The sequence below is a fragment of the Cetorhinus maximus genome, chromosome 3 (genome assembly GCF_964194155.1).
Source record: "Cetorhinus maximus chromosome 3, sCetMax3.hap1.1, whole genome shotgun sequence".
NCBI classification, from domain to species: Eukaryota; Metazoa; Chordata; class Chondrichthyes; order Lamniformes; family Cetorhinidae; genus Cetorhinus; species Cetorhinus maximus.
In genome coordinates this window covers 154,743,640-154,764,063 of record NC_135881.1, presented here as the reverse complement: position 1 = coordinate 154,764,063, position 20,424 = coordinate 154,743,640, and the positions used below count along the sequence as shown (strand labels likewise).

At 45.9% G+C, this 20,424-nt stretch overlaps 1 protein-coding gene across 2 annotated transcripts in view; it reads left to right on the top strand.

Moving 5' to 3' along the window:
* ankhb (ANKH inorganic pyrophosphate transport regulator b) overlaps window positions 1-20,424 on the top strand; it is a 180,247-nt gene that overhangs the window by 102,728 nt on the left and 57,095 nt on the right. The gene's annotated exons all lie outside the window — the stretch shown is intronic.

Below are 20,424 nucleotides of genomic sequence, written 5' to 3'. Positions count from 1 at the left end.
TGGTGCACAGGTCAACATTTGTAGGACAGTGCATAGAAATTAATTAACTTAAAAAGGATCCTGGGATCATGGTGGACAGGTGTCTAATGTTGTGAAACTAATAGAATTCTAGTATATATAGTAAGAATAGTAGCATATCGGCCTATAGAAGTTATGCCATGACTTTACAATGTCTTAGTTAGACCACACTTCAAATACCACGTATAGTTCTGTTAGGCACATCACAAGAAAACTACTTACATTGGAAGAGTACAGAAAGGTCAATAGAGCTAATCCAAAGTGTAAAGTGTAAGGGTAGTGAGGAAAGATTTGAGATGCACTATAGTCCAGGAAGAAGTTGGACCTCATCAAAGCATATAAAATATATTAAAAGCTTTAGATATGACAAATTGAGATTATTACTTGGTAAGAAGGTAGGATCAGAACACACAGCTACAAATAAGTGAAAAAATAATTGTTTATTACAAAGTCACAAAAATTTATCATTTTTGAATGAAGTTGTTTTCTAGTTTGTTGATACATTAAATGTATCTATTTAGATAATCAAAGTGATAAGTGCAGAGAATTGAAATTATTAAAAATATCACTGAATGAAATGATGGAAAAGTTAAGTGAGGTTCAATGAGCTGAATGCCCCTTTGTCATCATTGGTTTTTCTAGTATTCTCCGTTGTACATTTTTTATTTGGTTTGGGATTAGTAGGTGGAAATGTGTTACTTCCTGAGTAACAACATTGAATGCAAATAAAAACAAATGTTTTTGACAGAAAAGTCAACTTACAGTTTACACTTGAAAAAGATGCAAGTTTTGCACATTAACGTGAAGAATATTGTTGCTGAAATATTTTTCTTCACGCTCAGTATCAGCATCAACTAGTTCCAAAACAGACATAGAAGGACCAGGATGGTTCAAAACTGACGAAAGGTCATTGATCTGACAGTGTTTTGCTCTACAGATGCTACCAGGCCTGCTGAACATTTCCAGCATTTTTTGTTTATATTTCAGATTTCCAGCATCGGCAGTGTTTTTCTTTTGTGTTGTTGTTCAGAGCTCATTCGTGTGTCAAAAACATGACAGTCTTGTAGAACGTTTTGCTAAAAATGCAACAGCAACTTCTCCATTTCCCATGCTGATCAAACCTGTCTTTTAGTGACACTCCTTAGTTTTTTGAGCCAAGTCTTAACGTTAATTAGCAGAGCCTTCATTCAATATTACTTACATCGAAAGTTATTTTGGCTCTGCAACATTGATGTTGTTTTCCTAGCATCAATTCCAAATTGGCTTGGTGCTGGTATGTCGAAGAAGAGGTGAAATCATACTGTGCAGCAGCAACGACAAATACGTTAACACACTTGTATGACATTCCTTTGCTCCCCATGAAATTATAGCAGCAGAGCAAGAGCAGTTCTCAGAAAATTTATGGCCAAGCGTATGGAGTTTTTTTTGTTTGCCACTGTCTGTGCAGCAGTCCAGCAAAAACAGAATTAAAAATCTAGTTTATCAGCACATGTTGTATACTTGAAGCCAGTGAGGGGTGACAAAGAAAGTTCAGAAGGGTATCATACAGAATTAGACAAGGCTGTCAAAAATCAGAACAACTCATATTTATATAACACTTTTAACATATGGTGAAATTGTCCGGTCCCTTTGGCATCGGACATCATGGTGGGCAGGGGGACCACAATATGGCGAAAAGGCCAAAAATCAGTTTCACGTCGTCATGAAACCAGTTTCTGATTATCTGCTCCACCCAGTAATGGCGGGCCACGTTTCCCGCTGCTGCACATCAGGAACCTAATTTCAATACTTTAGCATCTTATTATAAGCCCTGCTCGCCGGAATCATCCCCCTTGTCAAATTTACCGCCCGCGTCGGCGTGACTTCAGAATGGCGTGCTTCATGGCTGCCTTTAAAAGGCGTGCACCTGGCGACCTGAACATCAAGGGAAGCTCAGAGGTGAGTACACACAACCTTTTGCAGTGCTTGCGAGCATCGCCCATAGGACGTCAAGGAAGAAGCGCTGCGCATTTCGGAGGGGGCACGGGCAAGTCACATTTTTCCCGCTGACTTTCAGTGCAGTGCTGGGGCAAGGGCTCAGTGCACGTCAGGCCGAGGGGTGGGGGCTGATCAAGGCAGCACAGACTGAAGGAAGTACACAAGCACATTGGGAGAGCTGCCTCACAGACTAGTCATGCAACAGCCTGACATAGTCATACTCACAGAATCATACCTTACTGATCTTGGCCCAGACACTACGATCACCATCCCTGGGTATGTCCTGTCTCACCGGCAGGACAGACCCAGCAGAGGTGGCGACACAGTGGTATACAGTCAGGAGGGAGTTTCCCTGGGAGTGCTCAACATCGACTCCGGACCCCATGAAGTCTCATGGCACCAGGTCAAACATGGGCAAGGAAACCTCCGGCTGATTACCATATACTGCCCCCCCATGCCCCCCCTCAGCTGATGAATCAGTGCTCCTTCATGTTGAACGCCACTTGGAGGAAGCACCGAGAGTAGCAAAAGTGCAGAATGTATTCCAAGTGGGGAACTTCAATGTCCATCACCAAGAGTGGCTCGGTATCACCACCACAGACCAAGCTGGCCAAGTCCTAAAGGACATAGCTGCTAGACTGAGTCTGCAGAAGGTGGTAAGGGAACCAACAAGAGGGATAAACATACTTGACCTCATCCTCACCAACCTGCCTGGTGCAGATGCATCTGTCCATGACAGTATCGGTAGGAGTGACCACCACAGAGTCATTGTGAAGACGAAGTCCCGTCTTCACATTGAAGATACCCTCCATCATGTGTGGCACTACCACCATGCTAAATGGGATAGATTTCAAACAGATCTAGCAACTCAAGACTGGGCATCCATGAGGCACTGTGGGCCATCAGCAGCAGCAGAATTGTACTCAACCACAATCTGTAACCTCATGGCCTGGCATATCCCCCACTCTACCATTACCATCATGCTAGGGATCAACCCTGGTTAAATGAAGAATGCAGGAGGACATATCAGGAGCAGCACCAGGCATACCTAAACATGAGGTGTCAACCTGGTGGAGCTACAGCACAGGACGACTTGTGTGCCAAACAGCATAAGCAGCAAGTAATAGACAGAGTTAAGTGTCCACAACCAACAGATCAGATCTAAGCTCTGCAGTCCTACCACATCCAGGTTTGAATGGTGGTGGACAATTAAACCACTCACTAGGGAAGGAGGCTCCACAAATATCCCCATCCACAATGATGGAGGAGCCTAACACATCAGTGCAAAAGATAAGGCTGAAGCATTTGCTACAATCTTCAGCCAGAAATGCCGAGTGGATGATCCATCTCAGCCTCCTCCGGAGGTTCCCAGCATCACAGGTGCCAGTCTTCAGTCAATTTGATTCACTCCACATGATATCAAGAAATGGCTGAAGGCACTGTATGCTATGGGCCCTGACAAAATTCCGGCAATAGTAGTGAAGACTTGTGCTGTAGAATTTGCCACACCCCTAGCCAAACTATTCCAGAACAGCTACAAGACTGGCATCTACCCAGCTATGTGGAAAATTGCCCAGGTATGTCCTGTACACAAAAAGCAGGACAAATCCAACCCAGCAAATTACCGCCCCATGAGCCTACTCTCCATCATCAGTAAAGTAATGGAAGGGGTCATCAACAGTGCTATCAGGCAGCAATAACCTGTTCACTGATGCTCAGTTTCAGTTCTGCCAGGGCCACTCAGCTCCTGACCTTACTGCAGCCTCGCTTCAAACATGGACAAAAGAGCTGAACTCCAGAGGTGAGGTGAAAGTGACTGCCCTTGACATCAAGCATTTGACAGAGTGTGGCACCAAAGAGCCCTAGCAAAACTGGAGCCAATGGGAATCAGGGGGAAAACTCTCCGCTGGCTGGAGTCATACCTAGCACAAAGGAAGATGGTTGTGGTTGTTGGAGGTCAGTCATTTCATTTCTACGACATCATTGCAGGAGTTCCCTAGGGTAGTTTCTTCAGCTGCTTCATCAATTACCCTCCTTCCATCATAAGGTCAGAAGTGGGGATGTTCGCTGATGATTGCACAATGTTCAGCACCATTCGCGACTCCTTGGATACTGAAGCAGTCCATGTCCAAATGCAGCAAGACCTGAGCAATATCCAGACTTGGGCTGACAAGTGGCAAGTAACATTCGTGCCACACAAGTGCCAGGCAATGACATCTCCAACAAGAGAGAATCTAATCATCATCCCTTGACATTCAATGGTATTACCATCACTGAATTCCCCACTATCAACATCCTGGAGGTTACCATTGACCAGAAACTGAACTGGACTAGCCATATAAATATTGTGGCTACAAGAGCAGGTCAGAGTCTAGAAATCCTGTGGCGAGTAACTCACCTCCTGACTCCCCAAAGCCTGTCCACCATCTACAAGGCACAAGTCAGGAGTGAGATGGAATACTCTCCACTAGCCTGGATGAGTGTAGCTCCCACAACACTCAAGAAGCTTGACACCATCCAGAACAAAGCAGCCTGCTTGCTTTGCACCCCATCCACAAACACTCACTCCCTCCATTACCAACGAACAGTGGCAGGAGCGTGTATCATCTACAAGTTGCACTGCATTTTAGAGATCCACCTTAGGCAGCACCTTCCAAGCACACGACAGTTACAACCTAGAAGGACAAGGGCAGCAGATAGATGGGAACACCACCATCTGGAAGTTCCCCTCCAAGTCACTCACCATCCTGACTTGGAAATATATCACCGTTCCTTCACTGTTGCTGGAAAATCCTGGAACTCCCTTCCTAACAGCACTGTGGGTGTACCTACACCACACGGATTGCAGTGTTTCAAGAAGGCAGCTCACCACCACCTTCTCAAGGGCAACCAGAGATGGGCAATAAATGCTGGCCCAGCCAGTGAAGCCCACATCCTTAAAAACATGCCGGGATGGTGGGGGGCAAGGCAGCACAGACTGAAGGACGTCCACAAGCACCAGCTGGGGTGAGGTTGGGCCGATGAGGGATGTTGTCACAAACTTGGATAAGCTTGTCAAAAGTGAGCATTCTTCTGCAGCTGAGACCATTCAGCAGCAGTTCCACTGACAAGCTTGGATTTAGGCCTCTGAAGCTATTTTGCCCATTGAAGCAACGCAAAAGCATGAAAGTGCCACCAAATGCTCCAGAACTTTTTCACCTGTGTGTTTTAGGGGGTGGCAGAATAATTGGCCGACTGGGCAAGTTGGAGAATCTACTGGCGAAAGGTGCCCATGGCAGAGTCACTGGTGGAGGCCCTCAAAGCCCTTTGCAATTTATTGAGGTTTGGACCAGTCTCCCCCATGGTTCAAGCCAACAGTGCAGCCTTGCAGTGCGGGTTTAAAAAATGCCTGCGCCTGTGCTGAGAGCACAGCATGCAGTCCAGTGGCCGAAGCTCTTGCCAATTGGTCAAGTGGAGTGGGGCGGAGGTGGGTGGGGTTTCGGGCAGCCAATGAGCACACTACACACTGGCCATCCAAGTGGTGGCCAGCACTCTCCGGCATGTGGAGGGACCTTCAGACTTAACCAGGAGAGGCTCTTAGGACACATATGCTAACCCATGCATCTCTCTTTGATCCTGAAGGAGGAAAAAATCAGGATCATGGAGCCTGGTAATTTAGCAGAATGCCTCGTGGCTTATAGTGAGCAAAGAAGAAGAAAGGAGGAGTGCAGAGGAGACGCCTAGCTCAGCAAAGGGAGGAGCACCACCCTCAAGATAAAGGGGCGGCAGGGCCTGTTGCGCATGCAGCTGACAATCCGCAGAGAGCCATCGCTTGTAGGCACTTCACTAGATCCAGGGCCTGTAGACGACGTTTGTCATTTCTGCAGATGACTGAGAACCAGTGTCGCCAGTTACTGCACATGTCTATGGAACTGGTCGGTCACACCTGCCACCTGCTCCACGGGGACATGGAGGGCATCCACTGGCAATGGCAGTGGAAGTGACCACAGCGCTCAATTTTTATGCCAGTGGCTCCTTTCAGGGCTCCACAGGTGACCAGTGTGGAATTTCACAAGCCTCCATGCACAAGTGTATCCAGGAGGTCACGGATGCCATCTACATGAAGGCACAGAACTTTGTGCATTTCGACTGGGATCAGGAAAGCCAGGAAGCAAGAGCGCTGGGATTTGCACAGATCTCTGGTTTTCCACAGGTGCAAGGTGACATCAACTGCACTCATGGGGCGCTTAGATCTCTGTGACAGCACACAGTCAACTACGTCAACTGCAAGGGCTTCCACTCCCTCAATGTTCAGCTGGTGTATGACCACCAGAAATGCATCCTACTGGTCTTTGCACAATTGGTTGTGGTTGATGGCGCCCATGCGACGGCCTCAGACTGCAGTAGAGCAGTGGTGTAACTAGGCTCATGCCGTGACCTGGACTTTGGTGGAGCAAACAATAGGCATTTTAAAAATTAGGTTCTGGTGCCTTGTCAGGTCCAGTGGAGCATTGCAATCCAGTCCACCGAGGGTGTCGCACATCATCGTAGCTTGCTGTGCGCTCCACAACCTGCCACTGCACGGGGGGAGGGTCTGGTTGAGGAGGAGATGGAGTTGCTGCACGTCTCCTTCAATGAGGAGAATGTCGAAGGGGATGATGGTAATGAGATCCTCGAAGGCGAGGATGAGGCCATCGCACTGGCCAGACAAGGCAGGCACGAGCACTTGGGAGGCCCTCATAGCCGCGGATTCGTGGAGAATGATGACGAGATGCAGTGAAGACAGACCTGACATTCTCACCTTGTATCTGTGAACGTTTGACTCCTGTATGACTGATGGCACTCCATAGATCTTCACATAGCCTCAGTGGATGTCTGACTCCTGTCTGGCTGAGGGCAGCTCACTTGTGCTCTGTGATCAGTGTCATATCATGGAGACGCAGCCGTGAAACTTAAATGCACCTGATCCTTTGTCAGCCTTCAGCACCTGTCTCCTTCAGGGTCACACAGTCACCGTTCACAAATGCTGAAGAGATGGGAGGGGCCAGGCCCACCTTAAAGGTGCTGATAGCACATGGAAAGAACAATGGAGCTTTGTGGCACCTGCCCACGAAATTCTAGCAGCAATAACAAGCGCCTTCGAGGTGCAGGCATCACTGATGTGTCCAGTGAGTGTGAAGTCAGACCATTACTTTGGTCTGAAGGTTACACACTGCACAGGGAAGAGACCCTAGACTGGGACACATGCCTTTATCTTGTGCAGGAACCAAGGTTTCACACCTGAGTGACACGAGCATTGCTCATCATAATAAGGAGCAATAGGCAAAGGGACATTCTTGGGAGTTTATTTACAATAGTGAACATCATGTACAAGTGATTAACGCCTGTGCCCAGGCTGTGTAACTACACCTTCTTCGACAACCTTTAACTGATGATTTGTTTGTACTTCAGTCCCACCCGGTGCGGAGGGGGGCTGGGAGGGAGGAGGACCTCCTCATGAACCTGCTCCTGGGCCTGGCCAAGTTGGCCATTAACAGGTCCAGGCAGTGGGCGATCGAGGGGGTCGTCCGACCCGACTGTCTGCCCCTCTTCCGTGGCTACATTCGCGGCCTGGTGTCCCTGGAGAGGGAGCACGCGGTGTCCACCGGCACCGTTGAGGCTTTCCATGTTCAGTGGGCACTGCGGGGACTGAGGTGCTTTATAGTCCCCCTTAATCACATTTTGATTTAATGTTTGTAAGTTTCCTTTGAAATTTGTCTTTTGTTTTTGCAGTTTCCCTTTAAGGGCCTGCCTTTTACTTTATCCCTGATTTTGTTAATTTAGTTAATTTGTTTGTGCTCGAAAAAGTTACATCTTCCGAACCCTGCTTCTATGTCTTGGTGCACCCCCGACATCCACAGCGCAGGTGGAGGCAGCCTGCTGACTGCTACATCCTGTCTGTGATGACCTTGGTGGGCGTCCTCTGGAGGACTGAGACCTGCTTTGGGTGTCCTGTTGTGAGCCAGCTGCACCCTCCTAGGTCTTTTGAGCTGGAACAAGCTGTCACAGGAAGAGGGGATTTGGATTGGCCAGTGATTTCCGGAGTCACCTGGTTAGATGGCCCTAGGGTGTCGAGCTGCTTGTCCTCCTCCCTTTGGGTGCCCGACAGCCCCTGGCTGACTCCTTGAGGAGAAGGGGAAGCTGGAGTGAGTTCAATCTGCCCCACAGCCCTCTCACATTGACAGTGTTGGAGGCCAAGTAAAGCAATGGAGTATAGCCTGCGCAGGACCGATGTCCTGGACAAAGGTACCCATGGCATCCGCCATCCTGCCCATGTTGACTTCGATGCATTGGTATGCTGGTGCTATCAACTCGGACTGAAGGCGGACAGACTCCCCCTTCATCCCTTGCAATCTGAATAGTGCACCAGACATCCCTTCCTGATGTTCCTGTGATTGTCTTTGCAGCTCCAGCAACTGATTGAGGACCTAGTCCAGAGGCTCATCGTCTGACTCAGACTCTGCAGATTCCTTGCCTCCAGCAGCCCTCCAAGTGCCGGCGACCTTGGATATCCCTGCCTCTGCCTGCTGTGGAAGAGTACGTGTGGTGTGCTCACCAGATTGTGATCCCGAAGCTACTGCACATCTAGGTGTGTGTCGCTGTACTGGTGGAGGGTGTGGGTGAGTGCCGTGACATGTCTTCAATGGTGTTGCTCTCAAGGTCCTCATTCAAAGTGCTCTCAATGCTGGAGTCACAGTTGGCTGAGGTGTCAGGTGTACCTAGGAAGGAAAGTGGAGATTATTAGTGATTGGCAGCCGCATTGGAAACAGAACAGTGGACTCAGAGTAGTGTTGAGTGAGGGATGATGTGGTGCAGGATCCGCACATGGGAGTTCGCCGCAGACCTTACTGTCACTACAGGAATGGTCGACGTCCTCTCCAGCCAGCTCCAAAGCTCGACTCTTGAATGGAGTGAGGACCTTGATGAGTGAGGCATTCCATCCCTGGTCTGGGACCTCTCCCGGCTATTGCGTGCGATCTTGTCCTGCATAAAGACAGATGGAGAGAGTGTGAGCAAGGCGCATGCCAGGCCAAATGAGAAGGATGCCAGGCTTGCATGTGTGCTGAGTGGAGCCATGGATGGGATGAGGAGGAAGCCTCCAGAGGAGATGAGGCCTGATGAGATGTGAGGGTGTGTGTGAGAGAGTAAGTGGTGATGTCCGTTGAGCTGGCAGTGAGTGAGATGCCAATGAATGTGTGATGGGCTTGTGAGTGGATGAGTTGAGATTGGTGAGATGGTTGACTTACCCTGACGACACAGATGAAATCATTCATCTGTTTTCTGCACTGGATGGCTGACCTCTTGTGTGCAGCGTTGGCACTGACCACCTCTGCCGCCACTTCCCAAGCCGGAGTGGTGAGACTGATGTACTTTCTGCGGCCGGAGTGGAGGTAGAAGACTTCATGCGGACACCCACAGCGTCCAGAAGGTGTCACAGGAATGTGTCACTGAATCAGGGGGCCGCAACCTTCCTGGTTTTTGGGGCCATGTTTTCAGCAGAGCAGTTCTGGGCTGCAAGCATTGAGAAGTGTGCACGTGCACCATTTTAAATATGGTGCCTGGTGTGAGGAAGTGCCAAGGTAATGGCATGGCGGGTGAATTGGAGGCCTGCCACCAGCGATTCAGTGTGTTTCCTGTGACTGAATAATTTGTGGCGGGAAGAGGACAATACAGCGCGAAAACTTGCCATTGTTACTACACTTAGTGCAAATCTAGGATAATTCCGCTCAGAGAAAAAGGGCTTCAGAGAAGAACAATCAGAAAAAATTGATGCCAAGCCAACGAAGGAGGTATTAGAATGGGTAACTAAAACCTTAGTCAAAGAGGTGCATTTTAAGGAACATTCTGACGAAGAGGCAAGTTGAAGATTTTCAGGAAGGAATTCCAGAACTTACAGCCTGAGCAGCCAATGGTACGACCATCAGTGGTTGAGTGAAAGGAGTAAAGATGGACAAAAGGCTCTCAGAGTATTGTGTGGCTGGATAAGTTTACAAACATAGTGAGTGGTGAGACCACGAAGAGATTAAAGCACACGGATGAGAATTTTAAATCTGTGCCATTGTCGGATGTTGGTTAGCAAGCACAAGATTGATGGAGAAGCAGAATTTGCTGTTGGAAAGTATGTCGGCTGTGAAATTTTGATTAGCTGAAATTTTTGGAGGGTGGAAGATGGGAGGCTGACCAAGAGAACATTGGAATACTTGAATCTAGAGGTAACAAAGTCTGGATGAATATCAGAATTGTTGGGCTGAAATGGGCAATGCTACAGAAGTGGAAGTAGGGCAGTCTTTGTGATGAGGAAGATTTGGGGCAGGATTTTCTAGCAAACTTTGTGAGCCCCAACCTAAGAACCAAATTGAGCTCCTGAGCCCGCACAAGGCAGAAGTCAAACCGGCAGAGCTATTTTCCTAGAGGCAGCCTACTAATCGTAAACTTATCCTATCAAGAATGGCAGGTGGGCACCCAAGGCTGCTGGCCCAATCAGAGGGCCGGCAGCTCCAGAACCTCGGCAGCCCCACCAGGAGAGGTGAGTGCTGCTGAGGCAGGTAGGAAATTGGAAGAACACCTCAAGATGGAGGTGTGCTCGGAGGCATTAAATTATTAATATTTCAGAGGGGAAAGGCGGCAGTCCCTGGGGATCAGAAGGGAAACTTCTCCAGTTGGATCATTGGGGCTTTCCTTTCTTTTCCCCTTTCCTGCCTGCAGTCCCCTCTTTGGGTCCTGAGCCTTTTGTTCTCATGGGCCCCCAGATGTGGTGCTCCAAAATCACCCCTAACTTGGACTGTAAGTGTTTAAATTGCCTGTCCACCTAGGTGCAACAGGGCTGGGAAAATGCCATGAAGTCAGACCTCGACACTGAGTTGAATAAGATACTGAGGTTGCGAAGAGTCAGTTTCAGCCTGAGACAGTGGCAAGAGTGGAAAGTGGAATCAGTGATAAAGATACTGTGGGCCAGAAATTCATTTCTGTCACTTCTTTGGTCACAGAGTCACAATTCACACCCTACCATTGCTGGTTCATTTGGAAATGGGAAGCATGCAAATTTGGTGCTCCCACCTCATTTACCTGATAGTAGCATGGGGCCCAGTGAGCTGCTGGCTGCTGGCATCCTCTTTGTGCTGTTAACTGCCTCTGTGCTCAGCAGGGGCTAAACAGCATTGTTCTGAGATCATATAGTGCAGCCAACACTCAATTCTTAAAGGGAAGCTGCACAGAATAATATTGCTAGAATTTAAAAGATGGCAAATGGAACTCAAGGGCAGAGAGAGGGTTCCAGGGTGACAGATGTGCCATTGGAGGCATGAATGGTAGAGATGGGTAGAAGGAGAGATGTCATAGTTCTTTGTCAGATTTGGCAGCCCTTAATATGAGTGGGAACAGGTGACCAAGTCCCTGAATCTGGACCTGTGATCCTGGCAGCAGTGCCACAAGAAGTTTAATGACCTCACATAGGTGGTCAAGGTCAATGAATGCATCTTCACATTTCATCTTCTGCCCACCACAACACCAACCTCTCATGGTGCTCAATGCACCACATCCTCAACATTCTCTCAGCAGTGCTCCAAGGTATTCAAGACTCGTGCCTAAAATCCAAATACAGTACCTCACCGTCACACACCTACCAATGTTGCCTGCCTTACACTCACCTCTCACTGCATCCGCATAGCTCCAACTATTCAGCTATGGCAGAATATCACCCATGCACGGAGCTACACAGTTACTAACATTCCGCCCTCTCTCATGCAGGTCAAGTTGCCACACTATAGAAGGAATTAGAACAGAGCTGGAGAGGGACAAGGACACAAGAGCAAGAGAGGTGCAGGAGTAGATCATGCAGCCCATCAAGCCTGCTCTGAGCTGATCTTGGGCTTCAACTCCACTTTCCTGCCGCTCCTGTATCCTTGATTCCCTGTAAAACCAAAAATCTGCCTATCTCAGCCTTAAATATGTTCAACAATGTACACCCACGTTTCCTGAGCCCCAAGGAGGAGATGGTTGTCAGGATCATGAGGCCAACTGCGATGGAGCCTTTGGCATCTGGAGTCGCTGAGAACATTGAGGAAGACAACATGCTCCTGCCTTATGTCCTTTCTCAATTCCCAACTCACTCTCACCCTGCTATCTGGCATGGTATGCAAGCTGCTTATGGTGATGGTGTTACCATGGACTTCCTACTCCCCACCTCACACCACTTCCTTCATAACAACCTTCTCCTTCTGATTTCCTGCTTTCAGACACTCAGTCACAACAGCCCAAGGTGGAAGAGAAAGAGCGACAGCGCAGCACAGTTACTGAAACTGACACTAGCAGCCATATATTGGCATTGCACATACCTTGGAGGCAATTATGGATTTGAGACCAGTACATGGTCAGTCATCTGTGCACGAGTGGATTGCAGCCATGTGGGGGTGGGGAAGAATGGTTCATTTGCCAGCTCGCCAGAGGGTGAGGATGCAGAAGTTTTGGCTGCAGAGCACTCAGATGAGAACCACTATAGGGCAGCATAGAGGAGAGCGCTGGCAGGAATGCACACTGAAATGCTGGGTGCATTGGATGGTTTGCCAGAGTCTCCTGTTAGTGTCGAGAAGCATGAAAGAGTCCACTTTCAAGTTGGTAGAGGACATAGCCATTACCTCAGCTTCTATCCATCTGCCATGCTACAGACCCAGAGGGACTGACACTGGTACTCCCATACATGTTGCACCATTTGTGCAGACAGGTCACCTACTCCAGTGCCATCTCTGTGAGGATGCAGCATCGCTCTCTGGCAAATTCAGGAACTCAAAATGAAGCCTCCAAAAACATTGCAGAGCTCTTCCAGAAACTTTGAAACAACACAAGTTCTGATAAATGACGTTACCTGCAATTTGGTTTCTTAGGCCTTTCAGGAATGCTAGTGCAAGGCTCATTGTGCACCTCAGCATTTATTGCTTGTTGAGTGATTGACAAATTTGTTGTCTGGACTTGCGTAGTCTAAATTTCATATCCAGGCATCACATCAGCCAGTTAGGTTGTGTGCCATCAGGATAGCATGCATTCATGTTGGCACTGGCACCCTTCTCAAGTAGATAGGCTGCACAGGAAGCATCTGGTGACAATGTGGCAAGGCAAAGCAGCAATAGGTCTCCATAGAGTCACTGGAGGGGATGCTAGAGCTGGATTTCTCGCCAAAAGATTGTAGTGGGAACAAAAAGCAATAGCTTCAGTCTCCCCAGTGTTTAACTGAAGAAAATTATAACTCAGCTAGGAGTAGATGGCAGACAAGCTGTCTGACAACAGGGAGGCAGTGAAGAGAGAGAGCACGAAAAAGAACATGTGGAAGCTGACTCCAAACTGCAGTAATATGAAGTGGTAAAGTGTCTAGCATCTCCCCCCAAACAAATTACTTTGCAATTTCTTATTGGTCTCTTGATGCATATATTTGCATATATCACAAACTTCACAAACATGCTAGTGCCATCATGATGCAGACATGGAGTGTATGAAGCAAGGAAATGTTGTCCATGGACTTCCTAAATAAATCGGTAAAAATGTATAACTGTTAACAGGTAAATAACTGCAATAGGGTGCATAGTAAAAGAAAATCACATTGAAGCAATGGGCACAAGATAGAAGTTTGACTATCATACTAATACATGGAATTCACTCTTCAGACACCCCTGAAATTTTAAAAAGAATCACATAATAGATAACAGCATCACAATGAGAAGTTGTACAATATAGTCAAGTAAATTAAACACAGGGTCAGCAAACTTTGCATGACTTGATATACATGGGTGAATTCCATACCTGTAAAGCATTGATTTTTGTTTTTGCTGTTTAATCTCTTTAAACTCAACAGGGAAGTTAGCAGTTCTATATTTAATTCTGGAAAATAAAGCGGGACAAGTGGAGCATGTTTCAGCGGGACTGCATTTGAGGAACAGTGATCATAATATTTAGATTTAGACAAAGAACAGCTCAGCAAAAGTACTTAACTGGAGGCAGGCTAATTTCTGAGAGTTGAAAAGGGATCTGGCACAGGTGGATTGGAATCGAACATCAGTCAGCAAAATAGTAATGGAACGCCTTCAAAGAGGAGATGATTCGAGTACAGAGTAGACATATTCCCACGAGGGAGAAAGCGTAGGCATCTAAAGCTAGAGCTCCATGAATAACTAAGAAGGTAGAAGCTAATATTAGGCAGAATAAGAGACTAATGACAAATGTAAGTTCATAGTACAGGAGAGAACTAAGCCAAAGATGGAAAGTACAGACATCAAAAAAAGGGGTTAAGAGAGAGTATGGGAATAGATTAGAAACTATCATTACTTTTATAAGTGCATAAATAGTAAGAGGGTAGTTAAAGGAAATGGGGAGCCAATTAGGGACCAAAAAAATGATCTTTTTTGTAGTGACAGAGGACATGGATGAGGTACTAAATAAGTACTTTGCATCCGTCTTCAGTAGAGAAGAGGACACTGCCAATATAGCAGTAAAGGAGGAGACAATAGCGATATTGGATGGGATAGAATTAAGGAGGTACAGGTATACCCCATTTAAAGTGCACTCTAATAGCACATTTTTGTATTAACGCGGTTTGTAAATAGCGGAGCTTGATCAAATAGTGCTGCCTCTATTTTTGTTTCAGTGCGGTTACTGCGCATACGCCAAGAACCATGTTGTAACTGTACGTGCTTAGTATGTTTTTTGAAACACGCTGCCACCCACTTGCCAGCTCTCCCGACCACTTCACTCCCTTCCACTCACCGCTCCAATATCCCTCCCACTCGGCACTTCCTTCTCCTGAACCCCTTGCTCCCTCCCACTCAGTGACCCGCTCGCCACACCCCTCTCCCGATGCCCTTAATCCCTCCCATGTCACCCCACTTGCCACTTTGTTCTCTTTCTCCTCCTCTCTCCCTCCTGCTCGCCACTTACCTCTCCTGCCTCTCTTGCTTCCTCCTTACTATGTTTTTCTTCTCTTTTACTTAGTTGATAAACATCAAGGCACCAGTCATGCAAAAGGGATGAAGACATTGGAACAGCTTGTTGAGATGAGAAGGGATGGAGTAGAGGTTGGGAAAGATGCATGGCTCCTATGTGTGGTGGGCCCTCCCCAGAAGGGGCTGAGGGTGGAGTGTGAGCAGCATGATAGATGGGATGGTGGTGATGTGAAAGTGTCCGTGAGACAATCAGTGAAGAGAGAAGCCTTTTGAGTACATGAAGCCATGATGAGAGTTTGAATTTGGAGGGAGTTGAAGGATGACTTATCCTGGTGAAGCAGATGAGATCACTCATCCTCCTTTGCACTGGATGGCATTACGGACGCAGTAGCCAGCTGCGTTGACATCCTTTGCTATGGCCTCCCAGGCCGGAGAGGTGAGGCTGGCGTGCTTCTTGGAGCCAACCCTCGGGTACAGCGCATCCCTATGCAGCTGCTCTTCTCGGATTAAGGCTTTGAGGGCAACGGGGCAGAAGCATGATGCAGCCACCTTCTTGTGGCTTGCAGACTTCTTCCCCTGGTTTGCAGCCATCTCCATAGATGTCCCGGAGACAGGTGGGCTGGAGAGAGTGAAATGTGTGTGCATGGGTGGCATTTAAATATGGCATCTGGACCTTTGACCCTCCCGAGTAATGGTGGGCAGATGAATCAACTGCCAACCCGACAAGTGAGTCAGAGAGATACTCACCTGTGCATAATTAATGAGCTCCCATGCATGGAATCGGACGCAAATACCCGCCATTCTGACCAGTGGGAAACGTGCCACAGAGCCCGCCTGCCACTGCACTTAGTGCAGAATATGGAAAATTTTGCCCAATAGTCAAAAGAGAATTGGAGAAATACTTGAAGGGAAAAACATACAGGACTATGGAGAAAGAGAAGGGAGTGGGACTAATTAGATAGCTCTGCCAAAGAGCTGGCACAGACAAGGTGGGCCGAATGGACTTGGCCTGTGCTGTATGATACTAAAAGAGGCAAAGAGGAAGGAATTTAATTGGTGTGAGGCTAGACTGGTACAAATCCTGAATCACCCCAGAGTGAAGTAATTGATGCCTGGTTTATTTGTGACTTGTTTTTTAATCATGCATTTCCACAGAATGGAGGTGGGCAGAGTAAAATGAGGTATGAGTCATTTAAGAATGAATGTACGACTTATTGAAATCTGCTTTGTGTGCTGGAAATTTGAATGGCCTTTTGTCTAAATTTCAAATCTTTTCTCAACTATAATAGAAAAGGCTACCAAGATCATTTCAAACAAATAAACTGCCAGCAAGCTCAGTAAGTTCAGGGGTAATAACTACTTTACTGGCCAAGTGTGGTTCTGTCAAAGATGCCTGTGCCAGTAGTCTTTGAATACAGATTTTGTTTGTTATTTCAGAGATTTATTTTTATAATAATCCTATTGTCTGTATAATTGAATGAGACATAATTGTCGAAGCATAGTGATTCTAGACAAAAGTGAGGAGAAGAAATTGCTGGTTAATAGTTAAGACAGTCTTCTATTTTCATTGGCAAAAAGGGTTTTAAAAAATGCAGATTACGAGGGGGAGACAGTGTCATAGTGGTAATGTCACTGGATGAGTAATTCAGAGGCCCAGGATAATGCCCTGGGGAAATGGGTTCAAATCCCACCACAGTGGTCTACAGTCCCCCTAATAGTAACTACAATGTAGGACAACGTATAAAGAAGAACTATTGGGTGCATGCGATAAAAGGACAGCAATAATCATGGGTGATTTTAATCTATATAAGCTGGGAAAATCAGATTGGCTGTAGTAGCCTTGATGAGGAGTTCATAGAATGCTTTCAAGAGAGTTTCTTAGAACAGCACATTCTGGAACCAACCAGAGAGCAGATTATATTAGGCTTGGTATTGTGTAATGTGACAGGGTTAATTAATGACCTCAGAGTAAAGGCACCCTAGGTAGCAACAACCACAATATGATTGAATTTTACATCCAGTTTGAAAGGGAGAAGAGTGGGTCCAAGACTAGTGTTTAAAACTTAACTAAGGGAAACCATGTGGTCATGAAAGCTGAACTAGCTGAAGTGAACTGGGATACTAGGCTAGAGGATAGATCAATAGAGAAGCAGTGGCAGACTTTTAAGGGGATATTTCAGAATACTCAGAATAAGTATATTCCTACTATAAAGAAAAATTCAAAGGGAAGGACCCACCATCCATGGTTAACTAAAGAAGTTAAGGAAAGCATCAAAGTAAAAGAAAAAGCATATAACTGTGCAAAGATGAGTGGCAGGTCAGATGATTGGTCAGAATATAAAGAATGGTAAAGAATGACTAAAGGTTAATCAGGAGAAAGGAATTAGAGTATGAGAGGAAGCTAGCTAGAAATGTAAAAATGGATAGCAAGAGTTTCTACAGGTATTTAAAAAGTAAAAGAGTAAGTAAAGTGAGTGTTGGCTATCTAGAGACTGACAATGGGGAATTAATAGTAGATAATAAGAAAATGGCTGATGAAATGAACAAATATTTTGTTATAGTGAGCACAGAAGAAGATACAAAAAACATTCCAATAATCAGGAGGTGGAAGGGAGAGAGGAACTTGGTGAAATTACAATTACTAGGGAGATGGTACTGAGAAAACTGATAGAGCTGTGGGCTGACAAGTCTCTGGGTCCTGATGGACTTCATCCTCAGGTCTTGAAAGAAGCAGCTAATGAGGTAGTAGATGCATTGGTGTTAATTTTCCAAAATTCGCTAAATTCTGGAAAGGTTCCATCAGACTAGAAAGTAGCAAATATAATCCTTCTATTCAAGAAGGGATAGAGGCAGGAAACTATAGGCCAGTTAGCTTGATGTCCATCATGGAGAAGGTGTTAGAATCGATCATTAAGAAGGTTATAGCTGATATCTGAGCACTTAGAAAAACTCAAGGTAATCGGGAAGAGTCAGCATGGTTTTGTGAAAGGGAAGTCATGTTTAACCAATTTTTTGGAGTTCTTTGAAGGAGTAACATGGGCTGTGGATAAAGGGGAGCCTGTAGACGTACTGTACTTGGATTTCCAGAAGCCATTTAATAAGTTGTCACATCAAAAGTTATTGCGGAAAATAAAAGCTCATGGTGTATGGGGTAACATATTAGCATGGATAGAAGATGGCTGGCTGGCAGAAAACAGGGAGTATGCATAAATAGGTCTTTTTCTGACTGGCAGGATGTGATAAGTAGAGTTCCACAGATGTCTGTGCTGGGGCCTCAAGTTTTTACAATTACATCAATGACTTGGACGAGGGGGGTGAAGGCATGGTAGCTAAATCTACAAATGACATAAAGATAGGTAGGAAGGTATGTTAAGAAGAGGGCACAAAGAATTTGCAGACATAAATAGATAGGTTGAGTAAGTGAGCAAAAATGTGGCAGATGAAGTATAATGTGGGAAAATGTGAAGTTGTTCACTTTGACAGGAAGAATAAAAAAGCAGATTATTACTTATACGGAGAACGACTGTAGAATATCGAAGTGCAGAGATATCTAGGTGTTCTAATGCATGAGTCACAAAAAGTTAGTATGCTGGTACAGCACACAAATCAAGAAGGCTAATGGAATGCTATCCTTCATTACAAGAAGAATTGAACATAAAAGTAAGGATGTTGTACTTCAGTTATACAGGGCATTAGTGAGACCACATCTTGAATACTGTGTGCAGTTTTGGTCTCCTTATTTAAGGAAGGATGTAAATGCATTGCAGGCAGTTCAAAGGACGTTTACTTGATTGATACCTGGAATGACCAGGCTGTTTTATGAGGAAAAGTTGAACAGACTGGGCTTGTTTCTTTTGGAGTTTAGAAGAGTGAGGGGTGACATGATTGAAGTATATAAGATCCTGAACGGTCTTGACAAGGTGGATGTGGAAAGAATGTTTCTCTTGTGGGTCAGTCCAGAACTAGGGGGATCTGTTTTAAAATTAGGAGTTGTCCTTTTAGACAGATGAAGAGAATTTTTTTTCTCTCAGATGGTTGTCCGACTCTGGAACTCTCTGTCTCAGAAGACAGTGGAGGCATGGTCATTGAATATTTTTAAGGTGGAGGCAGATAGATTATCGTTAGGCAAGGGAATCAAATTTATTGGGGGTAGACAGGAATGTGGAATTCAAAACACACAGATCAGCCATGATCTTATTGAATGGTGGAGGAGGCTGAAAGGGCCAAATGGCCTACTTCTGCTCCTATTTCGCACATTCGTATAAATCAGGGGAAAAACTGTCCACTGGTTGGAGTCATACCTAGCACAAAGGAAGATAGTGGTGTTTGTTGGAGGTCAATTATCTCAGTCTCTGGACATCATTGCTGGAGTTCCTCAGGGTATATCCTAGAGCCAACTATCTTCAACTGCTTCATTAATGACCTTCCTTCCATCATAAGATCAGATGTGGGGATGTTCGCTGATGATTCCACAATGTTCAGCACCATTCATAAATCTTCATATATGCAACATCAAATATGCAACATCACCTGGACAGCATTCAGACTTGGCTGATAAGTAGCAATATTTGCACCACACAAATGCCAGGCAATGACCATCTCCAACAAGAGAGAATCTAACCATCTCTCCATGCCATTCAAAGGTATTACCATCTCTGAATTCCCTACTATCAACGTCCTGGGGGTTACCATTGACTATAAACTGAACTGAACCAACCATATAAATACTGTGGCCTCAAGAGCAGGTCAGAGGCTGGGAATCCTGCAGCGAGTAACTCACCTCCTGACTCCCCAAAGCCTGTCCACTATCTACAAAGCACAAGTCAGGAGCGTAATGCATTACTGGATGAATGCAGCTCCAACAACACTCAAGAAGCTCAACACCATCCAGAACAAAGCAGCCCACTTGATTGGCACCACAGCCACAGACATTCCCTCCTTCCACCACTGACGCACAGCGGCAGCATTGTGTATTATACACAAGATGCACTGCCACAACTGACCAAGGTTCCTTCAACAACACCTTCCAAAACCACAACCATCTAGAAGGACAAGGCCAGCAGATGCTTGAGAGCACCACCATCAAAAAGTTCCCTCCAAACCAGATACCATCCTGACTTGGAACTATATCACCATTCCTTCACTTTCACTGGGTCAAAATTGTGGAACTCTCTTCCTAACAACACTGTGGGTGTGTCTATACCACATAGACTTCAGCGGTTCAAGAAGGCAGCTCACCACCATCTTCTCAAGGGCAACTAGGGATGGATAATAAATGCTGTCTCAGCCAGCAACACACAAATCTCATGAAAGAAATAGAAAAAAAGATGATAGATTCAAATTTAGATTTGTGCCATGAAGATATTATAATTTAAAATTACTAATAAGATCATAATCACATGTTTTGCAGGCCTCAACATATAATTTAAGACTTATGTAACTGGGGTAAGTGTTTTCGAAAACAGTTTATTATCTGTTGGTCAGA